At 39.6% G+C, this 24140-nt stretch overlaps 1 protein-coding gene across 5 annotated transcripts in view; it reads left to right on the top strand.

The window, feature by feature from the left end:
* Positions 1 to 24140, top strand: part of Prkn (parkin RBR E3 ubiquitin protein ligase) — a 1203648-nt gene that overhangs the window by 120632 nt on the left and 1058876 nt on the right. The gene's annotated exons all lie outside the window — the stretch shown is intronic.

Here is a 24140-nt window from a genome sequence, read left to right as displayed (position 1 = left end):
GATAATGCTTAACAGCCTTTCTTTACCTAACTAATCAGTGTAAATTTCTCTCCTAATTTTCATTAATTTAACTGATGAATGAATTGTTTGGAAATTCATTTCCAGTATTTATTTTTTTTTAGCTTTTGATTTGGCATTCTACTAAAGTCTTGAGTTATAGAATGTTTTCATGGTCAAGTTAAAATTGAATACATTTTATTTGCTGTGTGATACTGTCAAGGTGTAGTTGAAATATTTCTTCTGTATTACTATAGAGATCACTTAAACTCTTCTGTATATAGATCTCTACTATCACTATTGCCTTTTGCACACCACTTTCCCCATGTCCAGCACATGAGGAGCTGCTTGCCAACTCACAAGTCTGTCATGCTCTCTTATCCACAGAACTCAACACCAAATAATTATATCCTATCATTTGCCTTAAAGAGGCATCCATTCTGCTTATAGGATTCTATTATGTGATCCACAGACTCTTGGTGAATTTCAGGTTCACTTGGGAACTGGGGACCTCCTTTTGTGGAAACCTTCCCTTGTAGATGCATGCTTAAGCTCAAGGAGGCATCTTCATGGTGTGCTTCTCCTCAGCCCCACCCCACTCCTCACTTCAAAAGCTCCCGAGCTTCCAGCCCTGAGGTGCTAGCATGCATTCTCCTATGTGGTCTCTTGTGCCCTCCTTTCCCTGAACCCTATGGAAAGGATTTTATCACCCCACCCCCACATGTTTTTCTTTGTTCCAACTTTACAACTTTCTTGGGTTTCCTTATCTATGGGATGAGCCTCTCATCACCATCATCCTCATGCCTTGAGCTTCTCCCCTCTCAAAACCATCATGCTCATGCCTTGATCTGCTCCCCTCTAACACCATCATCCTCATGCCTTGAGCTTCTCCCCTCTCAAAACCATCATGCTCATGCCTTGATCTGCTCCCCTCTAACACCATCATCCTCATGCCTTGAGCTGCTTCCCTCTCAAAACCATCATCCTCATGCCTTGATCTGCTCCCCTCTAACACCATCATCCTCATGCCTTGAGCTTCTCCCCTCTCAAAACCATCATGCTCATGCCTTGATCTGCTCCCCTCTAACACCATCATCCTCATGCCTTGAGCTGCTTCCCTCTCAGCCCCATCATCCTCATGCCTTGATCTGCTCCCCTCTAACACCATCATCCTCATGCCTTGAGCTTCTCCCCTCTCAAAACCATCATGCTCATGCCTTGATCTGCTCCCCTCTAACACCATCCTCCTCATGCCTTGATCTGCTCCCTTCTCAGCCCCATCATCCTCATGCCTTGATCTGCTCCCCTCTAACACCATCATCCTCATGCCTTTATCTGCTCCCCTCTAACACCATCATCCTCATGCCTTGATCTGCTCCCCTCTAACACCATCATGCTCATGCCTTGATCTGCTCCCCTCTAACACCATCATCCTCATGCCTGGAGCTGCTCCCCTCTCACCTGCATCATCCTCATGCCTTGATCTGCTCCCCTCTAACACCATCATCCTCATGCCTGGAGCTGCTCCCCTCTCAGCCCCATCATCCTCATGCCTTGATCTGATCCCCTCTAACACCATCATCCTCATGCCTTGAGCTGCTCCCCTCTAACACCATCCTCCTCATGCCTTGATCTGATCCCCTCTAACACCATCATCCTCATGCCTTGAGCTGTTCCCCTCTCACCTGCATCATCCTCATGCCTTGAGCTGCTCCCCTCTCAGCCCCATCATCCTCATGCCTGGAGTTGCTCCCCTCCAGTGGCCTTTTTCTCACCCTCCTAACTGAACACTCTTGGGGGAACAGGTCTAATCAACCTTCACAGAAACACTCTGCTCTCCTGGAGTTTTGCTCTTCCCTCCCACATTCTCACTCTGAACCTCCCTGCCTGATTCCAAGTTCAACCATTTTATTCATCTTCTTTCAGATGCTCTTGCTACACATGTAGCCACACAGCAACCTGGAAGAAGGAAATTATTTCAGAGACACATACTTGTGCTACCAAACTATTGGTAGTGGATCCAATATTTAAATCTCCTCAGGTTTCTCATAAAAGGGAAGGGAAGGCCAGTGCTCGCTGCCTGCCAGGGGAGGGACTTTCCTCAGAATAGGAGACTTCACACAGTCTGTTGGCTCAGCAGACTTCTTTGCAGAACAGATTGGAGCCGAGACAGTGATGGGTCAAGGTGGGACGAGAAGGACTTTGACCAGGGCTTATAGTTAAGCCTCTGGCCTTCTGTTTAGATTAAACCCCATGTGAATACCCTGAAGATGGACTGGGGTGCCTGGAGCTCCTTGTTCTTCCAGTGTGGCCACAGTGAATAAATCTCCTTTTTCTGTGTTTTCTTTTTCTTTCTTTCTTTCTTTCTTTCTTTCTTTCTTTCTTTCTTTCTTTCTTTCTTTCTTTCTTTCTTTCTTTCTTTCTTTCTTTCTTTCTTTTTCTTTCTTCCTTCCTTCCTTCCTTCCTTCCTTCCTTCCTTCCTTCCTTCCTTCCTTCCTTCCTTCCTTCCTTTCTTCCTTTCTTCTCCTTCCTTCTTTCCTTCCTTCCTTTCTGTCTTTCTGTCTTTCTTTCTTCCTTTCTGCTATTGTCTCTTTAATTGGCATATTGGGATAGGTGGGTAAGCCTAGTGTGTTGAGACTATCAAAGCCCAGACTTTGACCTTGAAACCTTTAGTAATATATTTTAATTGTATTGTAACTACCAAATAAGTGTGCAACTAAATAATTTGGATGTTTCTGCTCTTGTTTTCCCCCAGTGAAACTATGTTCCCTTCCTTTTTCTTCCTTCCCCAACCTCTCCATTCTTACTTTCTTTCATCTTTCTGCCCTTCCTTTTCCCTTCCCCTCCCACTCCCCCCCCCCACAACTCCCTTTATCACCTTTTTCGGGGGTAGATGGTGTTTGGGTAGACTGTTAGAAGACCGTATAAGGCCACATCAGCAGATGGCTTTCCAGTCCAGAGTTTCCCCTTTTCCATCTTTTCCATTTCTTAGCATCACACAGCATCATTGGATGTACTACTGTCCTTGGTGCTCTGGCTTCACACTACACCAACATTCGTTCCTTTGTCTCTTGTCACCTGATTGCTGTGCCTTCGACTTCACTGATGTTTAGTGTAATGACACTGAGCACTCGCTGGCTCCCCACCTTCAAGACCTAATTTCCCACCTCAGAACCTTGTTTGCCATACTGAAAATATTGTCCCTTCAGCCAATCACCTGTCCAAAGATTCCTACTGAATCTGTCTTCCTTTCCTCTAGATCAGTGATTCCCAGTCTTCCTAATGCTTTGACCCTTTAAGACAGTTCTCATGGTGTGGTGACCTTACTTTCATTGCTGCTTCATAACTGCAATTCTGCTACTGTTATGAATCGTAATGTAAATATCTAACATGTAGATGATCTTAGGCTACCCCTGTGAAAGGGTCATTTGACTCCCAAAGGGGTCACGACCCACAGGCTGAAACCCTGCTCTAAACACCTTGTGTTGTTCTGTCATCCCCTGTTAAGACTCTGCCTTGACCCTACGCCTTCTCTACCTCTTGCCCCATTTTATGTTTTCTATGGGGCCCTGAGATCCTGGTCAGTGTCACCAGTATCGCTAAACCCAGGGAGAAGCTTCTCCCTCCTTGTCTGAGTGGGCTCTGCTCAACAGGGTTCCTTCCTAATCCTTCTGCGAACCCAGGCTTCATCCTACTTCTCTAACCTTTTCTACTTTGCTGCCTTTTCTGGCTTGGCTCTAACCAACTTCCAAATGTTAAAGTTCCTCATAGTTACCACTGGGTCCTGTTTAGCATCATTCTGTGTCACATTCCCATGGCGTTAAAAACCATCTATATGCTAATAACCCCCAAATTTATATCTTCAACCTGGCTCTCTCCTCAGTGGTCTTGTCTCATTTATCCAAATTACTTACCTGACAACTCCATGTGGATGTTTCTCAAACATCTGAAACTTAATATATACAAAACTAAACTCTTGCTTTTCCCCATGGAAACCTATTTCTCTACAAATCGTCTCAATATCAGTAAATGACACTCCATTTTGAACAATTCCTGAAATAGAAAAAAGGATTTATTTTTGTAATCTGCCCCCTCCCTCAGTGCACACACAGTCTGACCACACAGAATTGCCTAACTTCAGAGGGCAGAAGGCATCTTCTATTGCGTGCGATCATGTAATAACCCACTGTCTGACACCTGCTCTCTCTCTTATCAATAATATGATGGTCAAAACTATATTATTAAATCATTAACTCATCCTTACAACTTCATGCTAAAAAACCTTATTGCCCTGGCCTGGCCCTCTATTACTCACCTCTTCTCCCTGGTTACTTCAGTCTAGTCCCCTGGAGGTCAGTTTTGCAGCAGAGTGAGCTTGGAGTCTTTCCTCATGCCATTCTCTTTGTTTGGGTTATATTCTCCTTCTGCCTGTCCATGGCTAGACTCTTCTACTTAGGTTTTTGTTTAAATCTCACCTTCAATTCAGTTCTCTAATCACTTTATCTGTTGGATATCTATAAAAACATTCTATGTTATTTCCTTCCTAGCACTTCCCATGCCTGATTATCTCTTTGTATATTTGCTTCTGTATTGCTTTTCTTCCATTACACATGAGTTCCATTACTACATACCTACTGCTGAGAATAAAATAAGCACTGATAATTACTAAATGAATGTGTAACTTGATTTGTCAATCTTCACAGACAATGAAATGATCAAGGATTGCAGGAAAGAAGATAAATGAATCTCATCTGTATGTGAACAGTGACTAGCCAAGAACTTTCTCCACGGACTTTTCTGCCCTCAGTAAAAACCCTATCATCTGTGTGGTTTTTACATAGGTGTCTTCACTTTATAATGGCTCAGTTATGTACATCTCAGCATATGGTCATACTTCCAAATCACATGTGTAGAAAAGTAAAAAAGGGTAAAAGGGAGTGCCAAGAATTCCTTGCGCTGTTTCCTGCAGTGAGCCTTTATTTTTATAATCAGAAGGATTGGTAATGATTTTTAACAGTAGTAGAAATATCTGAATAGCTGTGTACTTATTAGAATGTAGTTATTCACTTTCTTTTTTAATGTTTTGATAAATTTCTTAAATTTTATTTAGCCTGCTATAGGCTGGAAGTTGGGTATAGTATTCTTGCTATAGGCTGGAAGTTGGGTATAGTATTCAGACATTTGTTTGATCCCCACTGAATCTTTATGTTTATGCTGTGTGTATGGCAGGGAGGGACAGGGTCTTGCTATGTAGTTCAGACTGCTCAGGAATTGAGGATTCTCCCACCTTAGTCTCCAGTGTGCTTGAATTACAGGTAAGCACTACAGAGCCTAGCTTTAACAATGTTTACTTCTTGTGGAATGTGTACGTACTCTTGCAGATCGTATTTCCACATCCGTGTTCACTATCAGAATAGCTGCTGGGTCTGTTCTTCTTTCAGTCCTGATACTTAATAAAATCTTATTTCTATGGGTCCATTGAATGTTGTTTAAGATAGGAAAAATTACTAATTAATGGCTTTTACAAATGTACTAAATCACTAAGGAAAGTGGTAGGAATAGTCCAGAAACTATATATGTATGAAATTTGCCATCACTCCTGGGTCTCTGTAAGACCCCTCTTGTTTTGATCCTAAGAACCTGACATCACACTTGCTTCCATCTGACATAGCCTTAGTTGTAGATTTAGAGTTGATATGTGAGCGTAAGTAAGGTGAGAGCAGATTCCGGCTGTCTGCTATCTGGAGTCATTCATCATGTGTTGTGTCACTGGCTGCTTGACATCACAGCATGACATACAGGGCAATATTTCTAGCCATTAGAAACATTCTGAAGCACACCTCTTCCATGGCTTTGTAAGAAGGTCAGTATAATCTGAACTTTTAAAATATCCATACAGACTTAGACTTCAGACTTAACATATACTTAGATATTAATAAGATAGATTCTAGAGCCAAGTCCCCTGAAATGGGACCAAAATAAGCAGTGTTTAGCTTCACCGAGGAGTTTAAATGGTCCCTTAGGGCAGTCTTTAGGAAAAGACTGACAAGGTGACACTGTTACTCCAGCCCCAAATCCTTCAGCCCTCTCCCAGTTGGGATTCCACTGAGGAATTTCCCCAGGTTTGTTTTCTCCCCACTACAAGAGTTTGCTGCCACACTTTAGGTGCTGATTTCCCTCTCTATATGAACTCTTCCTTCCTATTTGGTTCTCTATTTGCAGAATACTTCATAACAAATCCTTTGAGTTAGCACCTGGTGCTACACAATTCAACCAAGGCAGGTTCATTCTACGTAAAGACTGATCCTAGTGTAATAATACATTATAAATACTTTGACTCCATCTTATACATAGTTCTTATTATATACTTTATATTACCCTGATCTCCTGAGTAACCTTAACCTACCTACCTTCTTTGTGAAGGTATTGTTAAGACCCAGGAAATTAAACTTTATCTCCTCTCAAATGAGTGAAGCAAGTTTCATATTACTATCTTCCTTGCTCTTTGTGAAATAATATTAATCTTTCTTAAAGCAATTATGCCATCACATTATTAGTTTTCTTCTACCTTCCTGCCTCAGGAGAAGGAATTTGGTTTTATTTGTCTTTGCAAATGTGTAGAAATTAATGGTTAATAATAAAAATTATTTAAATAAACTAAGTTATATAAACATCTCAGTTTGTCCAGAGACATTCTGTTGGAACTACTATTGACACAGTTGTATAATATTAGAGAAGTCACCAGTAGCATTGCCGTGGTTTTTTTTTTTTTTCCATTTCTCAAAAAAGACTTGAAAACCTGTTAGGGTTGCTGACAATATCTTTTAAATGAAAATATCTTGCATGTTAAGCTGGGAGAACAGCCATCTTTCCAAAGGAAATTGACAATAACATTGATGTGTCTCTGTGAGTTGTGTTGGAATTCATTTAACTTGAATGGATGGACACTGGGCATGAGGTAAAGGATAGCTTGATCTCTGCTTTCTCTCTCGTAGTAGTAAATGTGACTTTGGGAAGGCCACTAAGTTCTCTCTGGGCTTCATGTATCTCATCTTTTAAGTGGGAGAAGTCCTTCCTACTTTGTTCAATTACAGATTTTGTCAATATCAAATTAGGTGAAGCTTTATAAATCTTTGTGTAAGTAATGTGAAGAACTCTCTGGATATAATGTTTGCTTCATCTTTGATAAAATTGGTGGTGACATGAGAAAGTCTTTTGCATGAGTAAGCCTTGCATCTTTAGTGAATACTGCCAGTGCAGCTCTCCTGTCATGTGGTGCATAGATTATAGAAAAGAGGTGAGTAGTTTGCAAAGTTTCTGCTGTAGCTTGTTTTGTACTTTTGGTTTGCTGTGGTTCTTTGAAGCAGATAGTGAAATCATTTAGTGATGTGTACTAAGCTCACAAAACCTAAATTTTCCTGAATAAACTCCAGTGTCTGGGAATGTTTTGATTGGTGTTTACTTTGCATTTGTCATATTGAGAACCAATAGCACTGAGCAATATTGCAATAGTAAGCTCCTTGATAGAAGCTAATGGAAACTATTTTATCATTAGCTCAAGTAAATGAAGGACTGATAAAACTTTTGAAAGGTGTCAACTAATGCCTGTGCCAGTGATGTTAGGATCAGGGTAAGTGATGGCTTCCTAATCAGTGCTTTAATGAGCTCATTTTAATCTGGTATATTTGATACATTTCAATTAAACCTTATGTACTTCTGTTCAATTAAAGGTACATCACTTTAATGTAAGCAATATTGTGTTTTAAATGATCAAATTTCCCTTGGTCTAATCATATGCCCCAAACTGGATATGTTCTCATATGGTATAGCTTTAGGCTTACATTTAACTTTTCTTTTTTTTTTTTTTTTTTTTTTGGTTTTTCGAGACAGGGTTTCTCTGTGTAGCTTTGCGCCTTTCCTGGAGCTCACTTGGTAGCCCAGGCTGGCCTCGAACTCACAGAGATCCGCCTGGCTCTGCCTCCCGAGTGCTGGGATTAAAGGCGTGCGCCACCACCGCCCGGCTACATTTAACTTTTCAAACTTTCTATTCTTTGAATGATGTTCATTAAACAGCATTGTAACTTATGTGCCATGAAAGGTATTTATACTGATGAATGGACAGTATAGCGGCTCTTAAATCCCGTTTAAACTTGTAACCTTTAATAACAGCTCTGAACTAGCTCATCTGTTCCGTATCCTCAATCTTTCCATCGTCAAGCACCATATTCATTTGCTAATTGCCCACATCTGTTGTTTCTCCCAATTACTGATTCTGAGAAGAAAAATTTTAGACTCCTCTTCACTATTCATGTTTCCTCTGGCAGGTTATACTTATTAGGCTTGTCTAAAAAGTTGAGGGGAACAAAGGAACAAAATATGTGATTAATTCAAAGTTAATTATTTCAGTGTCACCTGGCATTAATTACCTTTAAGTAATAGATGCATTATGTAAGGATTTTCCTCTGTATTACAATACCATGGCATAATTCTAATCTACGTTGTTTTCTTCATGTATAAAAAGGTTAACATGACCTCTACATTAAACACACTTAAAACTGGACTAACTGTACACCCGATGGAGAAGTAAATTAACTCTTCCATGGCTGCCTTGACTGGACTAACTGTACACCCAATGGAGGAGTAAATTAACTCTTCCATGGCTGCCTTGACTGGACTAACTGTACACTCGATGGAGGAGTAAATTAACCCTTCCAAGTGACTCAGTGACTTGCGCCATTTAACCACCACAGTCTCTTCTGTGGCCTTGCCAGGAAAAGGGCAAACTCCGTTGCCAGCAGTCCATAGCTTCATGACCAGCATCTCTATTTCATCACAGGCCTGGTACTGGATCCTAAGGTTGATCCAGATTGTATGATGAGATTAACCGAAGCTGGCAAACCATTTGCACATAGATAAAGAGCAACTACAGGAGAAAAGACATAAATGACAACAAGGTCCCTGGAGGACTGAACTCGTAAAGCTTCGATTCTGTGAGCTAGTGTGCATTCTGGCTGGGCTTCTCTAGTCTGTGATGTTGTGCAATGAAGATACATTCTGTTTTGGGACAGAGTCTTGCTGTAGCCTTGGGCAGTATCAAAAGCCTTTCTGTCTGCTGTTCCTTAGTATCAAGGTCAAGCTTCTGCCACCGTGCTCAGTTCATCAAGGTACATTCTGTTGTCAACAAGATAATATATTTACCCTTTCTTTCTTGCCCCATTCAAATGACTTAGACTCACAATTTAATTCTGTATTTTTAGTGTTTCTGGGTTCCTGAAGGACAGGAGTTTATACCCAATGTTGCTTGTGCAGTAGTATGTACATGATTATACTCAGTGCAGGTTCTTTTATGAGTATCTGTTCTTTATTGATTATGTATCAACTATGTACCACCTATTTCTTGTGTACCTAGTCTTTAAATATGTGAAAAATTACTGTTTTCCTTGTCAGTATTTTTTTTTTGGATACATATGCTGGCATAGAAGTCACATGACATTCACAGAAAGTACAAATTTGGAAGGCAAACAAATACTAGTGGAAATAATACCGAATGATATGAAAAAAAGAAAACTCTTGTGCACACTGCTGGTGCAAATAGCATGAACTGGGAAAGGAGATGCCTAAACGGAGTGGGAAGAACTTGGGTTCTGGGCTTGAAATGAGAGAGAGAGAGAGAGAGAGAGAGAGAGAGAGAGAGAGAGAGAGAGAGAGAGAGAGAGAGAGAGCGCGAGAGAGAGAGCTGTGAGCAGTTGCCCTGCTGTGTGGGCTGAGGACATTTCCTGTCTGCTGTGTGTGAATGCCCTGAGCAAAGGCCATGAGAGGAGGCAGCTGGTCGGGTAGTGAGGGCTAGCCTTGTAGCTTAAGCAGAGCTTGGGCTGCCATCAGTAAGGAGGGTATCACTGGGCACTGGGAGAAGGGTTAGGGAAGCTGGGTGGGGTTCATCTCATGTTGAAGGTGGGAAGGAGTAATGCCCATGCATGTGCTGTGTATACCTTGTGCCACATGTGTACTGCCACCAAGACATGTTAAGCCACTAGATGCTGACTGGTCAAATAAGTGTTTGCTCCTGAGTCTGTTTCACTCTAAAATTTGTGTTCCTCATTCATCATACCATTGCCGTGAATAATCTAACTTCTCAATTTTAAAGTCTCACATTGAAATACCATATGTTACTCATTTGTGGCAGGATATATATAATGAATGGTATATTTTAGTGGGTATGCTTTTGATATTATATTAATAGGCACAGAATAGAATCTCGTTTCTTCCTGTGGTTAGCTGTGTGACTCTGGGCAAGTTAGTTAACTTCTCTAGGTTTTGGTTAAACTTCGTATCATTGTTTTACACAGGGCTGTTTTGAGGACTAAGTAAGGTATGCTGAGAATCTGTGTGGCATCAGTGGTTCTATTGCTGCAGTGTGCAGCACATGCCTGTGTGCACAGATGTTTTGACACTGCTGTCCATGAAACATGGATGGCAGGAGAGGCATCTGGACAGCTGTGTCCTGAACTTCTAGGGCTCTTTCCTCTCATTCTTAACTTTATGGAACTTATTACTATGTCTTACTTTGTGCTTTGTTCTTAAGTCTCTGGCTAATTTGACATATTTTAATGTTTGTGCAATATCTTATACATATAAACAATGCATAAAAATAGATAAAATGTGTTTATTTTTTGAATGGATTACCGGTCAGAGAGAACTGGATTCATATTCTTTCTGTGGGGGCTCCTTTTCAGGACTGTGTCTGTCTCCTTGCATTGTTGTGGTTGTAACAAACCTTAATGCTGTCCTAGAATATATGTAAATTCCCTACAGATTGTTTCCGAATAATAATTCTTTAGGTAGAAGATTAGGATAGTAGTATTTCTGATGGTTTAGTTTAACTTGCATCTTTCAAATCTGCCCTCTGTAAAATAGTTCACTGTTTATTTTGAGAGTTTGTTAATCACCATCATATTTGGTATTGTTTCAGAATTCAGTTTCAGCAACCCAGCATCTTCCCCTGCATATGTGCTGGTCTGGATTATCTTCGGCATTGTAGGACCTTAAGAATCTGGTTTACAGGCAACTAATTGTGATCCAAAAAGTCTATATTTTTTTCCAATAAGTCTTTTGTTTGATGTGATTTTTCTATCAAACTCCCAGAAAATAACCAAAAAAAACAAAGAAATGCAAAAGAAATGAGCCTGGTCTAGGTGTTGTGAGATGGGAGCCCTCTGCCCACCATAGTGGTCTCTGTGTCCCTTTAGACAGAGGAACTTGTAGACAGTGGTGAGGGGAGCAATGACCAGGATTGTTTAAGACTGACATTAGTTTTGATGTAGAAAAATAGAAACAAATTGACCTGTCAGTGAAACAGCAATTATGATGATTGTCCGTCAGTTCCCCAAATACTAATTGATGTATCTCCAAGTTACCAAGAAGAGATGCAAATTACAGCATCTTAATTTTCCTGTGAGAAATGATTTTCTCCAGAAATAAACATACAAATGTTAATTTTCAATGCCCTGTACACCCATCTTGCTAATAAATAACAATCCTTCCAGATAGAAACACTCAGTATAAATACTTTTCACAGCTCTAGCAAAAGCCACACTTTTAGTAATTGGTCATTGTGCTAATATGTCCCTAGGTTTCTATTTTCTTGATCCTCCTCTTCTGAATTAAGTCAATCTGTCTCCATGTTTCTCCCATCCGCACAGTAATTGACCTGGCAGACTGCCACATGCAGCCCTAAAGGTCCTCACTTGGGGAGAATGTCCCGCCTCTCTCATTTGACTGACAGGACAAACTCTGATTTGAAAATTACTGTCATGGTGCCGTTTATCAGTAAATAACACCCATGTTGCAGTGTATATGCTGAAATAGACAGCTCTGTCTTTTTAGTGTCATTGCTCCTCAGCAGAGGGAAGTGTCTGAAAATAGTCAAGGTTTTATCTAGCTGTAATAGTCTTTCCTGCTGTGAACTGGCTTGTTGAAATTCAATATAGTCACAATTTATTTTATTTTATTTTATTTATTTTACTTCTTTATAAGAGAACCATGTACACAGTTCTTAGGTTAGTTGATTTCAAGTTAAATAGGCTGGTTTCCTACACCTTGCCGTTTCTTCCTAATGTTGTCTAGACTTAATATTTCAGCATAAGAAAATGCAGAAACATGGACTCTGTCTTTTCAGTACTGGCTAGTAGATGTGATAATGCAGCACCACATGGCCTAGCAAACTTCAGGCTGCTTTCAATAGGGACATGGAATTTTACTTTGATGTATATTGACTTGCTTTTTTCATCTACAAGAGAAGACCATGCTTTGCCTCTTTATGCATCTAAGTGCACACGTTCTCAGCACTGTGCTTCTGAAGGGTGTTGCTGAATGGCGTACAGCCACACATTACATAGCAGTTGTTCTCAGTCCTTTAGGCTCAGGGTGTGACTGCAGAGAACTCAGGCCGTTGTTACTGAGAAGAAGTATGGCTCTTCTAAATTTGGCCTCCAGGCAGAAAGCTCTGGAAACTGTCCTGCCAATTTTACAGAATGGTCAGATGTTATTCCCAATATTGTTGTGTCTTATAGTTCTGATATGAAATAAGGTAATGAATTGTGGGTAGAGAAAATTAAGGGAAAGATTTTTGGTTTATTTTTACTTTTATCTATGTGTATGTGTGTATGAGTAAGGATTTGTGCACAAGTGTAGTGCCCATGTAGGCCAGAAGACAGCATCAGATATCTTGGAGCTGGAGTTACAGGTACTTGGGAGCCTCCTAATGTGGGTGCTGAGAACCAAACAGGGGTCTTCTGTAAGAGTGGTCACATTTTAACTTCTGAGCCATCTCTAACTCCACGTTTATGATTGATTCTAGGATGAGCAGTAAAGAAATATTATTTATTAACATAGATTATTTTATAGGATGTAATTCATATTAGCTAAAATTTTTAAATGTTGAAAGCAGAATTATTCAGTTTACATGCATGCATCTGCATATATTTAATACCATATATGAAGTAAATACTGAAACAATCCATATATATATACATATATATATGTATAACATCAGTGTCTGTGTCTGTGTGTATGTGTGTATGTGTGTGTGTGTGTGTGTGTGTGTGTGTGTGTGTGTGTGTGTGTGTGTGTGTATGTGTTCATATATAGATAGAAGAGTAGACAGATGGTAGAAAGGGGAATTGGCCAAAAAGATCAAATTTATTTCAGGAGCCAGGAACACAAAGTAAGACCAAACTATTATAGTAGGCACTGGGGCTAGAGACTGGACCATGAAGAAATGGATTGATAGTCATATCATTCCTCTTGGAATGCAATAGAGCTGAGCTAATGTCAACTTTGGGAGCTTGTACTGGTATTTGGAATCTATGTGATGCAAACCATAGTTACTCTGGGCTTCCTTTGAATCCTCATCTAAGATTTTTCATCATGGCTCAGGGAACAGAATTGGGGAAAGGAGACTATCTGCATGCTTATGCAAGGTGCTTCCCCATTGATTTCTTGATAGATGGCATGAAGAAGGCTTTAGGGCCAGTTGCAACTAGATCAAGTCAGAGTTCAGAACTGGTCCTCACTGGTGACCATCAGGAGCCTCCCTCTCTTCCTCCTGGAGATAGAAAGCATGCATGGGACACTTGCTTCTAGCCATAGTTTGCACTTCTTCACAAGGAGCCTCAGTTGTGAAAGTAGATACTGTGGAAGCATGCTTAGTAGCTAACTAGAAAACGGGTTAGGAAATGGGCACCTTGAGTAAAATTGTCCTAAACTGGAGACTGTATACACTTGGCAAGCATTGTATTTAATGAAGTAACTAAATCCACTTTAGTTGATTTAATCACTCTCTCTTAAAATTGTGAAATAGCTTCAGTCAAGATATGTTGAATAATTATTCCACATTACAAATACAACCAAATAAATTCCAAGGAATGTGCAATCTAATGAGGAACATGAAACTTGTAGTCAAGAGTCTATGCTGTGAAGCAACACCACAATCGTGCCAGGCTGTGGAAGAACTGCTGTGAAAAAGAGACTGTGTAGTTGAGATGGATGCTTAGAGAAGGAAAAAGAAAAGTAACTTCTTAATGGATCTATGAAACGTTATGGCAGATGGAGTCCTGAGAGAGGAGGCAGAGGTGCCAGCAGGAGTGAGACGTGGATGTGGAAGCACACGAAGTACTCTTAGAATAACTCACTGGAACTAGAAACCTGTTCGTGTAGATGGAAGTCGCACTCACAAATGCTCTGAAGTAGTGAGTTAGGACATTTGCTTTTTATCCAACAATAAGCTCATTTTTGTTTTGAACACCCCTATGTGTTGAAAACTTTGATAAAGAGCATACAGAGGGTAGATGTGCCTGTGACTGTGGTCATGTAACTTTTGAAATTCTGCTCTTCTTACTGGGGAGGATTTGGACTTCTCTTGAGATTGGAGTGTGAGTGGCTAGTGTTCCTTAGCAGAACTAAACTCAGGCCTAAATTTTACCACTTAACCTCTTGTGTACTAATTAGTTTGTTGTGTCCATGTGTCACATCATATTCTGTATTCTTGACTGATAAAAACACATCTCATATTTCTGTCTCCACTGCCTTACAAGGAAAGAGAAAGCTTAGAAAAACACAGTGTGTGTCACATGATGTCAAGGACTTTAAGTCTATCATCCTGTTATTCTTCCTCCAGATCTTTCTGGAAAAGATATAAAATAGGAACTAAGAGAGACAATTGCTTTTTCACACTATCCCTTATTGAAGTGTGAAATCAGGATTTAAATTCAAGCCTATTTTGACTCATATTCTTGTTAATGTATCCTATTTTTTTCAGTTAATTAATGGTCATTTGTTGAATGGATGAATAAATGAGTTACAAAGATGTGTTTACTTTAAAATGGATTAATGAAGAGAATAATGGGGTCAAAACTTGGTAAAATATAAATATCTCATCTTGAAGGTCTGCACTTAGTGTTTGCAATTATTTTGAGTCAGAATTACCTCAACTAAAGTGGAGATTTGAAGCCCACAAGTCTGTTCTCCAGGCTTCCTTCCATTAACAGTGTGCTGTACATCCAGAGCTGGAAGGGACCTCAGGCTGCCAGTGCTCACAAGTGCTGTTGCAGACTTCCTTGTGTCCTTCTCTTTATTCAAAAAGATTTAGAATGATGACCTGGAAGCTTGGCTTCTGGCGACCACACAGAAGGCTCATTGCTGATTTTGCGGTGCCTCTTGGGGAGAGAAACACAGACTTTTTCAGTGGAGTCTGAAGTGGGAAGGGTGGTGCTTTCTTTTGTTCATTCTATAAATTGACACAGGTTAAAAACAACTAAAATAAAAAGCTCTGTTAAGTTCAGTTTGTGTTCCAAATCCAGATTTCCACTGACCTTGTCTGTAGAAAAGAGAATATATTGCTTTCATCACACGTGGTTTATATTTCTAGTTAGCCATGAAAATTCATTCACCATCTTTTGGAACAGTGTCAATCACAAAGTGGCAGAGGACTGGGGCAGTGTGTAAAGGTAGTGTCTGGGCCCTTAAGAACATCTCCATCTAGGAAGGTTTAGGTCAAACACCTTGCAGGCTGAGTGACAAATGCCAACTGTGAGTGCAGGGAATGTGTTGTCCAAGGGACCCGACTGTGCAGGGTATGGAACAAAGGCAAACCTCACCTACCAGCACCTGTGAGAATTCATCAGCCTTGTACATCATGAATGTGTGCTCATAGCCCAGTGTCATAGGCTCAGTTTTGCACGGTGATATGAATATGTTTGTATACATGCATATATCCTAACTGCATGTTGTCACTAATATCATAGGAAATATGTTTGTGGAAAGTAGGGTTGCTGTTTTTAATGTATCTATAAAACACAGCTACAGGGAGTCTAGAGACATACGCAGATTTGTGCTGTAAACGTTCAGTCTGGGACTTGAGTTTTTGTATTATTTGGAAAAAGAGAGAAATTTGGGTGATAAATCATATAAATACTGTACATTGGAGAAATTGTCCAGTGTGAGTGAGAAAGGGAAATATATTTTGTTGTAGACCAAAGTGAAGATGTGTTTGATTCCAGTGCTTTTGCCTGGCTGCTGATACAAAGAGTAGTATAAATTTTTAAACTATGTCAAAATAGAAATGCAGTGTCTATTTCTAGTGATTTATTTTTCTGTAAGTTGGGGGTGTAAGTCAGTGTGCTTTGGATACAGAAAGAGATTCCATTAAAATGTTGATGGCAGTCATTTGTATATGAGTTGGGATTTACAAGGTCCTTTCCAAAGCTTTTCTCCCAGAGTTCTTATAGCAATCTAAATGGTAGATGTGGCCAGCATTTCCTCCTTTCACAGATGAATAAACAGCCTGGAGATTTAAACATTTACTTCAGCTCTTTTAAGCAAAAGGTTTAGGTTTACCCTGAACTTCTAAGTTAGGCTCCTTTGTCTTTTCAGCTAGGCCATGTGCTATGTGGATATATATAGTCTATATTATATAGATATATTATATATTTATTAATATTATAACATATAAAATATATTATATATCTATATATAACATACAATTATATATAAGTATATATCAAAATATATTATATATATATATATTACAGTCTTTCTGCTGGCTGTGACCGGGTAGCTGTGGTTCTTTCTATTTGCCTATTTGATCTTTCAGCTCTGACATGGAGTCCACTCTCTATGGGATACTTGCACCCAGGCAGTGTGAGTGGAGATGACCCTTCTTTTATCCATTTCCAAGTGGACACACCCTTGGCTGCTTTATCCTGCTGTTTGTGTCACCATCCTGCAAATTTTAAGAAACTCACACTATAAACAAAGATTAAAAATTATTATGATTGGGGATAGAGAGGTATCTCATTGGTTAAGAACTGTTCTTCTAGAAGTCCTAAGTACAATTCCCAGCAACCATATAACAGCTCACAACCTTCTATAGTGGTAGTCCCATGGAATTCAGTGCCCTCTTCTGGTGTGCAGACATACATAAAGACAAAACACCAATATACAGAAAATACATAAATAAACAAATCTAAAAGACCACTGTTATCTTTATATTTTTCATTGTAAGTGTTCTGCTTGGAGTGGGCATTAAGATATGGAGAAGGAAGAACAACATTTGGAATGCATTCATGCTAACTTAGTTCCTTCCAAGTATAATATTAATAATATCTTAAATGTAACAAATGATTGTAACTATTAAACAGGCTGTCATTCCCATACATTAATTTTTAACTATGTTATAATGAAACTGATGAGCATAAATATATATTAAAAAACTGAACATAGCAGTATTACTTTCTTAAAGATTATTTTATTCCTTTGTGATCCAAATCTAAGTACAAGAGCATGTCAAATTAATCAATTATGTTTTGTTTTCTAAATGATGTCTTTACTATGTTATTTGACTTTGACTTGAGTGAATCTCATGGCTACGTTCTGTGAGGTATGAACTGGACTTGAGTGAGTCCAATGGCCACCTTCTGTGGGGTGTGAACTGGACTTGAGTGAGTCCAGTGGCCACCTTCTGTGAGGTATGAACTGGACTTGAGTGAGTCCAATGGCCATCTTCTGTGAGGTGTGAACTGGACTTGAGTGAATCCAATGGCCACTCTCTGTGAGCTGTGAACATATTTCTTGCATGTCTTCCTTCTTAATCTTAGCTTTTGTAACTTGAGTTCTTTTGTTTCCTATTTGACATATTGAAGTATGTCATGGTTCTCTAGAGTAACAGAAGTTATATAATGTATAGAAAGGGATTTATTAGAATGACTTAGAGTCTGTGGTCCTGCTAATCTAACAATGGCTGGCTATGAAAAACAGAAGTTCCAAGGATCCAGTAGTTGTTCAATCCACCAGCCTAGATATCTAAGGTGGTCTTCAGTATATGCCAGAAACCTGAACAAGTATGCTCAGATGCCGGTGAAGGAGTGGACTTGCTAGCTAGGGCAAGGGCAAGTAGGGGAAAAAAATCTTCCTTCTCTCCATGCCCTTTATCTAGGCTGCCAGTAGATGTGGTCCAGTTTAAAGGCAGATCTTTCTACCTCAAAGGTCTGAATTAAAGGTAAATCTTCCCCCCTCAAGGATCTAGATTACAAGTGGGTCTTCCCACTTCTAATGATTTAATTAAGAAAAAAATCTCTCACAGGTGTGCCCAGTCATTTGGGTTTTAGTGAATTACAGATGTAGTCGAGTTACAACCAAGAATTACCATCACAGGACTAAACTTACTTCCTTGCTTGTGAGGTTCAAGGTCTGGGCTGTGCCTCCCAGACTGTGGAGAAAGTGACATTGATGTGAAACCAGCAAACCCAGCAACTGTCGTTTGTGTGACCCTGGGTAGATGACTTAAGTGCATTCTCTTAGCTTCCCTGATGTTTGTGAGATTAAAATCTGTGCAAGTGTCTCCAGGGCCTAGCAGAAAAACATGTGTCCATGGGGACTCTGCATTTCTTCCAAGATTCCCTCATTTCTTTCAAAAATCCACACATATTGGTGCATTGTGCTTTCTTAAATTTAATCTTTAGTCCTTTATTTGCATTGATCAATTAAACCCAGGCATATAGACATTGACTTTGCCTTTCTATACATCCTATTTATTTTAAGAACTGCTTGTCTCATTGGTTTTATTTAAAGTGACTATATTTTAAATCTATATGCTGACAATTCTAGTTTAATAACTCTTAGTTAAGTACTTGCTATTGTACCAAAGAGTCACAAATTTGTATTCATGGTATGAATTGATTTTCAATTAGATAATTTTTATTTAACTTTTATCATTATTTTGTGAAAAGTACCCAATGTACATTTTATTTTACTGTTTGTAAAATGGTTGTTATATTCTTTCTGAAACTTGGAACTGTAGTTATTTTAAATATATATTATCTGTTTAGCCAGTTTTCTACAGCTGTGCATCACGTTTGGCCATCTTTTTCTGAGCCTTGGGATTGGGTCTCAGGAATGTTCCATCCCAGTTACTTACTCAGATCAGACATAGTTCCAGCATCTCTGGAAACTGCACTTTTTCATATAAGTGGAGTCACCGGGGAACTGAGTGACCTGTCCCAGTGTGTCACCTGCTCCTCCTGCTTCAGCAAAAACACAACTAGATTCCCACATATGCAGCCCAGACCTTCACTTTGTGGGGTTCATCTTGTTTATTTTTGCTTGGGGCTTTACTGTTTATTTCTGTTGTTTTTTTGGTTCTCTCCCTAGGAAAAGCTCAATCCCCAAATGGGTTAGTTCCCCGACACTCTTGGTCTCCACAGCGGCAATTCATAGTGTCATACTTAGGGAATGGCTGATCTTTCTGTATGCGTGGGAAGGCCAACCCAGGGATTGTTAGCTGTCTTTGATGTACAGCCTATTGCTGAAGTCAAAGCGGCTGAAAACATGATCTTTGTTCGTAGTTTCCTAAGTGGTGCTTAATTCCAGGAGCCTTCTCTCTCTGTTTTTCTCCTGTCGCCAGCCTCTTGTTCTCTCTTGAAGCTACTCCAAGAGCTCCGATCTGCCCGTCCTTTAGCACTCTGTGGGTTACATTTATTACTTAGGACCAGAGACCACACCTCATTTAGTCCACAAACTTGGGGAAATGGTGTACTTGGAATATTTTTAAGCTTTTAGTATATTTTCTAAATTTTTAAAACACTCTGATGAAGCCATCTATTTTATAGGTATGTGTGTAGCAGGAATCTTAAACATTCTTATTAATGAAATCAAACCCAAGGCCAGGTATTGGGGTGAACACTGGAAAATCAGAGAGCCAGAACAAGCCACAGCTACCTCATCTCGCCGGATCCTCAGCTGGTCTTTTCTGTTTCCTCAGACTGGAGGCTTCTAAGTCCTCATCCAGAATGGGTCTCAGCTGAATTGCTGCTCAAAAGCCTGAATGCTTAACCAGCTAAATGTTTAACCAGCTAAATGCTTAACCAGCCAAATGCTTCTAGTTTCTGGTCCTCACGCCTTATATACCTTTCTGCTTTCTACCACCACTCCCTGGGATTAAAGGCTTGCTTTCTGGGATTAAAGGCGTGATGAGTCACCATGCCTGTCTGTATCCTTGAACACATGGATTTCTGCCTCTGGAATGCTAGGAGTAAAGGCGTGTGCTACCACTGCCTATCTTTTATGTTTAATATTGTGGCTGCTCTGCCTCTGACCCCAGATAAGTTTATTAGAATGCACAATATTTGGGGGAATACAATACCACATATGTGAGTCATTTTTATTTATTTTACATTTACTATCATTGCTCAATTTTTTTATATTTTGTTAATTTAACACTATGTTAAAATAGTAAAATGTTCTTTTTAGGTCAGTAAGTTCTGCTGATGGCATTTTATTTGCCTTTCACCACACCTTGTGGAAAAGGCCAGTCCTCCATTCATCGCACACATTTGTTAAGTACTTACTATGTCCTAGACTTACTATAAGCCCTGAAAACACACAAGTGAATAAAATGATCCCGAATCTCCATTTTTGTGCATCTGGAATTCAAGTAAGAATAGAAGGAAATAAACAAACACAAAAAGCTAATATGTGGTGTTTCGGTGGTTAAGAGATGAGGGAAAACACAAGGTTAAAGAGAACCTATGCAGCAAAGTAGCGTGGATAACAGTCTCATTCTGATGCAGGTAGTGAATTCGCAGAGCCTGACCTGTATGAGGGCATTACTCTGAGCAGACGCAGGATCCTCAGGATGGAGCAGACTGTGACTGAGGAGCAGGGAGGGAGGCTGGTATGCCAGGGTAACATGAGCTATGGGAACAGGAATTGGAGATCAGAGATCAGATGAGGAAATACTCTTTTACAGAGGAAAAAAAAAAACAAGAGCAACAAGGAAGTTCAATATAGTCATGGTTGGACCCCTTCATAGAAAACAGCTAGTATGTGACCGTCAGGACTAACCAGATCTAGGGACAGCTTGGGACAGGCTTTGGACAGGGGTTTCATCCTTGCTCTAGACAGTTGGCATTTTATTTCTCATGTGGCTTATCTTCTCATCTGTGGAGAGAAATTCATCACATTTGTTTCTGGAATTCTCCTGAGGAAGTTGGTTATTTTCATTTTAACCTCAATTCTGTTCTCATTTCGAAGAATAAGTGGCATTTTAAATTGAAAAGGCAGGGGCTAGTATATATGACATACATTCCTCACTTCAGCTTATTACAGCCTTGGGATGGTTTGGAATGCAAGGATTCCTTCAGGGGTCATAAAAACCTTCATAAATTGACTGCACTGTCCAAAGGAGAATTTGTTCTGCTAAAAGTTTGTAAAGAAGTTTTTTATGTGGCATCAAAAGAAGTCTCTTGTTTTAGGTTTCGAGTGTTAGTCTCCCTGAGGTAGCCTTGTCAGTCACCACAGCTCCATCGTTCAGAAGCTTGTGAATGAATTGTGTGAAGCTAAGACAATGCATCAGCTGTTCCCAGCTGTGAAAAGAAGTCGCATAAAATGAAAACAGCTCAAGAAAAGAGAATTATTGATGAATCCACCTGCAGTAAATTGCTCTTCTCCAAGCCAAGGTCCAGGCATTACATTTCATAGACTCCAGACTGTTCCTACCACCGACAGGTCACTATGAACTCTCCCACAGCTTTGTCACCCAATACTATTACCAAATGCAAAGTTGTCAACAGTCGTAACTACTGCTAAGATCAAGCAGTAAGCAGATGATTCCTGTAAATGATAAAACTGTTTCTCTCCCTCCCAGACATTTATCTACAGCTTGATTCCAGGTACTTACTGGTGAACATTCAAATATGGTCTTTGGGAGACATGGCACGTTAGATATGTTATAGGAACAACAAAGGTTAAAAATATCCAATATTAGAATTTTACTTTTAGCCAAAGAATCAAATTTTAAATCTAAAAGCAAATTTGTCATTTACTAATGATGTGATTTTAGCACTTTGCATTCATTTGTATTTTCCATTTAATATTCACAATAACCAGAAGGTGATCTTCTCCAAGATCACCTGTGTGCCAGCAGAGTCAATATTCTTGAATCTTCTTTGAAATATAATTCTTAGCAGCCATTTCATACTAGTATAACTTTAATTTTCCCTCATATATTCTAGTAGTTTTTAACTTAGGTATCTAACAGTTTTACTTCATTGAACAAATGTAATTGTCAGCAAATTCTTCTTTCTAATTTATTTTCACGCTGTTTCCGCGTGTGGCATCCCCTGAGATCTTTACCTCTTCACCCCTAACTGTCTGAGCAGCAAGCCTCTGCGGCAGGATTCCTGGTGCGTGGCCCACCTGCTTCCCCACTGCTTCTCCTGTGCTGTATGTTCATCCTTGGGAGGCACTGCTTCATTGATGAGCTCTGGATGGCTGCTTCTTCCACCCTTTCTGGGCACGGTGGCAGTGATGGAAATGGAGTAGGGGTACAGAATTGAGATATGGACTCATCTCCTGCTTTTTGGAGGTTACTGTATCTCAGTAAAGCTTTAGCCATGAATACAGGACTCTCACTCTGGCTATGGGATCCAAAGAAAATAGAAGAGGAGGCAAAGTTTGAGGGAAGAGAGAATTAGGCTTATTTGCTGATGAACTTAAGGCTGGACGATAAATCATTTACATTTTTACAAGACTATATGAACCATAATATCTTCTTTTTGTGTTTTAGTCTGAGATTATATCATTCCAATGTATAAACACTGGCGAATATTGCTGGCCAGATGAACAGTTGTCAGGATTATGGAGAAGGGACTGTGTACTTTCTAGGTACCTCAGTTGTCCTAATTGTTTGACAGACTTTGTACCATGATGCTTTGAGGCAGGACTTAGTAGAGTTCTTGGTAAGAACAGCCTATGGTGGGGACTGATGGGAACTGGCTTTAAGTAAACTTGCTCTTCACATTAAAAACAATTTAGCAAGAAAACCAAAGCTTTGTCGTGACAATAACACTAATAACCATCACAGTGTTCATTGCTGACTAATATCACTAAAATAATGATTGATCACAGGCATTCTGATATGCTAGCTTTAGTAATTCCTATTCATGTGATAATGTCAGGATACACGAAGTTGGGTGCATTGGCTTGGGATTGCACAAAGAAAGGCATAAGTTTATAGTTTGATACTTCGTTTGACACCAAGTCAAACAAGATGCTAATTTAAATTTCTAGTACTATTTACCTGCCTCGAACATTTAGAGTCAATTTGCTTTAAATTTCTCTCTCTCTCTTTTTTTTTCCGAGACAGGGTTTCTCTTGTGTAGCTTTGCGCCTTTCTTGGAACTCACTTGGTAGCCCAGGCTGGCCTCAAACTCACAGAGATCTGCCTGCCTCTGCCTCCCGAGCGCTGGGATTAAAGGCGTGTGCCACCACCGCCCGGCTGCTTTAAATTTCTTAATTCAATTAGAGAATGTGTGATTTTCATTTTAACCTTGTGACCTATCTTATTTTTATTTAAATGGCATCCCTTAAACTGAAAATATTCAGTTGACAAGCTTATAAATATGTTATATAAATACGTGGATATTATATGTTTATATATATTTTCATATTCATGTGACTATAATGTAAGTATATGAAATTACTATATGGATTTGAGTATGCATATGTTTATGTAGAACAGGATTATTTTTTCCAGGAAATTGAGTTTTAACAGCAAATGATAACAGGCATTGATTAGAGTACATTTAAACTCCACTGCCTTTTCTTTAAAAACCAAAATGAATGTCATCATGAAGAATATGTTTTTCAATTTCCAGTAGTTTGCATAAAGCATGGAGAAATATTTAAGGTTACCCAGAGGGGGAAAGCAACCCTTTGTTTACAGATGGTGAAATTTAAACATGGCTGAACCTAAGCGGGTTAGTCGACACACTTCGCCTACTCTGCTACATGGAGCTTGCCCTCTCCTGTGGGTGATCCCTGGCAGAGAAGAGATGATTTCATGTGCTCACTTACAGTTTGGGAAAATGTGATGGGTTTAATGATGTACTTTTCCTTTGTGAAATGTTGTAGATAGAAATAATGGATAGAACAGTTGAGTGATGGTGACAATTCTGAAGGAAACGACAGTGAGAATGCAGAAATGAAATCATCTCCTGTTGAAATTATTGCTGCAGCATTCATTAGATGCCTTTCTTAAGTAGAGCTGGATATTGGAAATGGGGAAAATAATAATCGTGGATTTGCCCTGG

Source organism: Peromyscus maniculatus, chromosome 16 (genome assembly GCF_049852395.1).
Source record: "Peromyscus maniculatus bairdii isolate BWxNUB_F1_BW_parent chromosome 16, HU_Pman_BW_mat_3.1, whole genome shotgun sequence".
NCBI lineage: Eukaryota > Metazoa > Chordata > Mammalia > Rodentia > Cricetidae > Peromyscus > Peromyscus maniculatus.
Note: the sequence above shows the minus strand (reverse complement) of the source record. Positions and strands in the feature narration are given on the sequence as shown.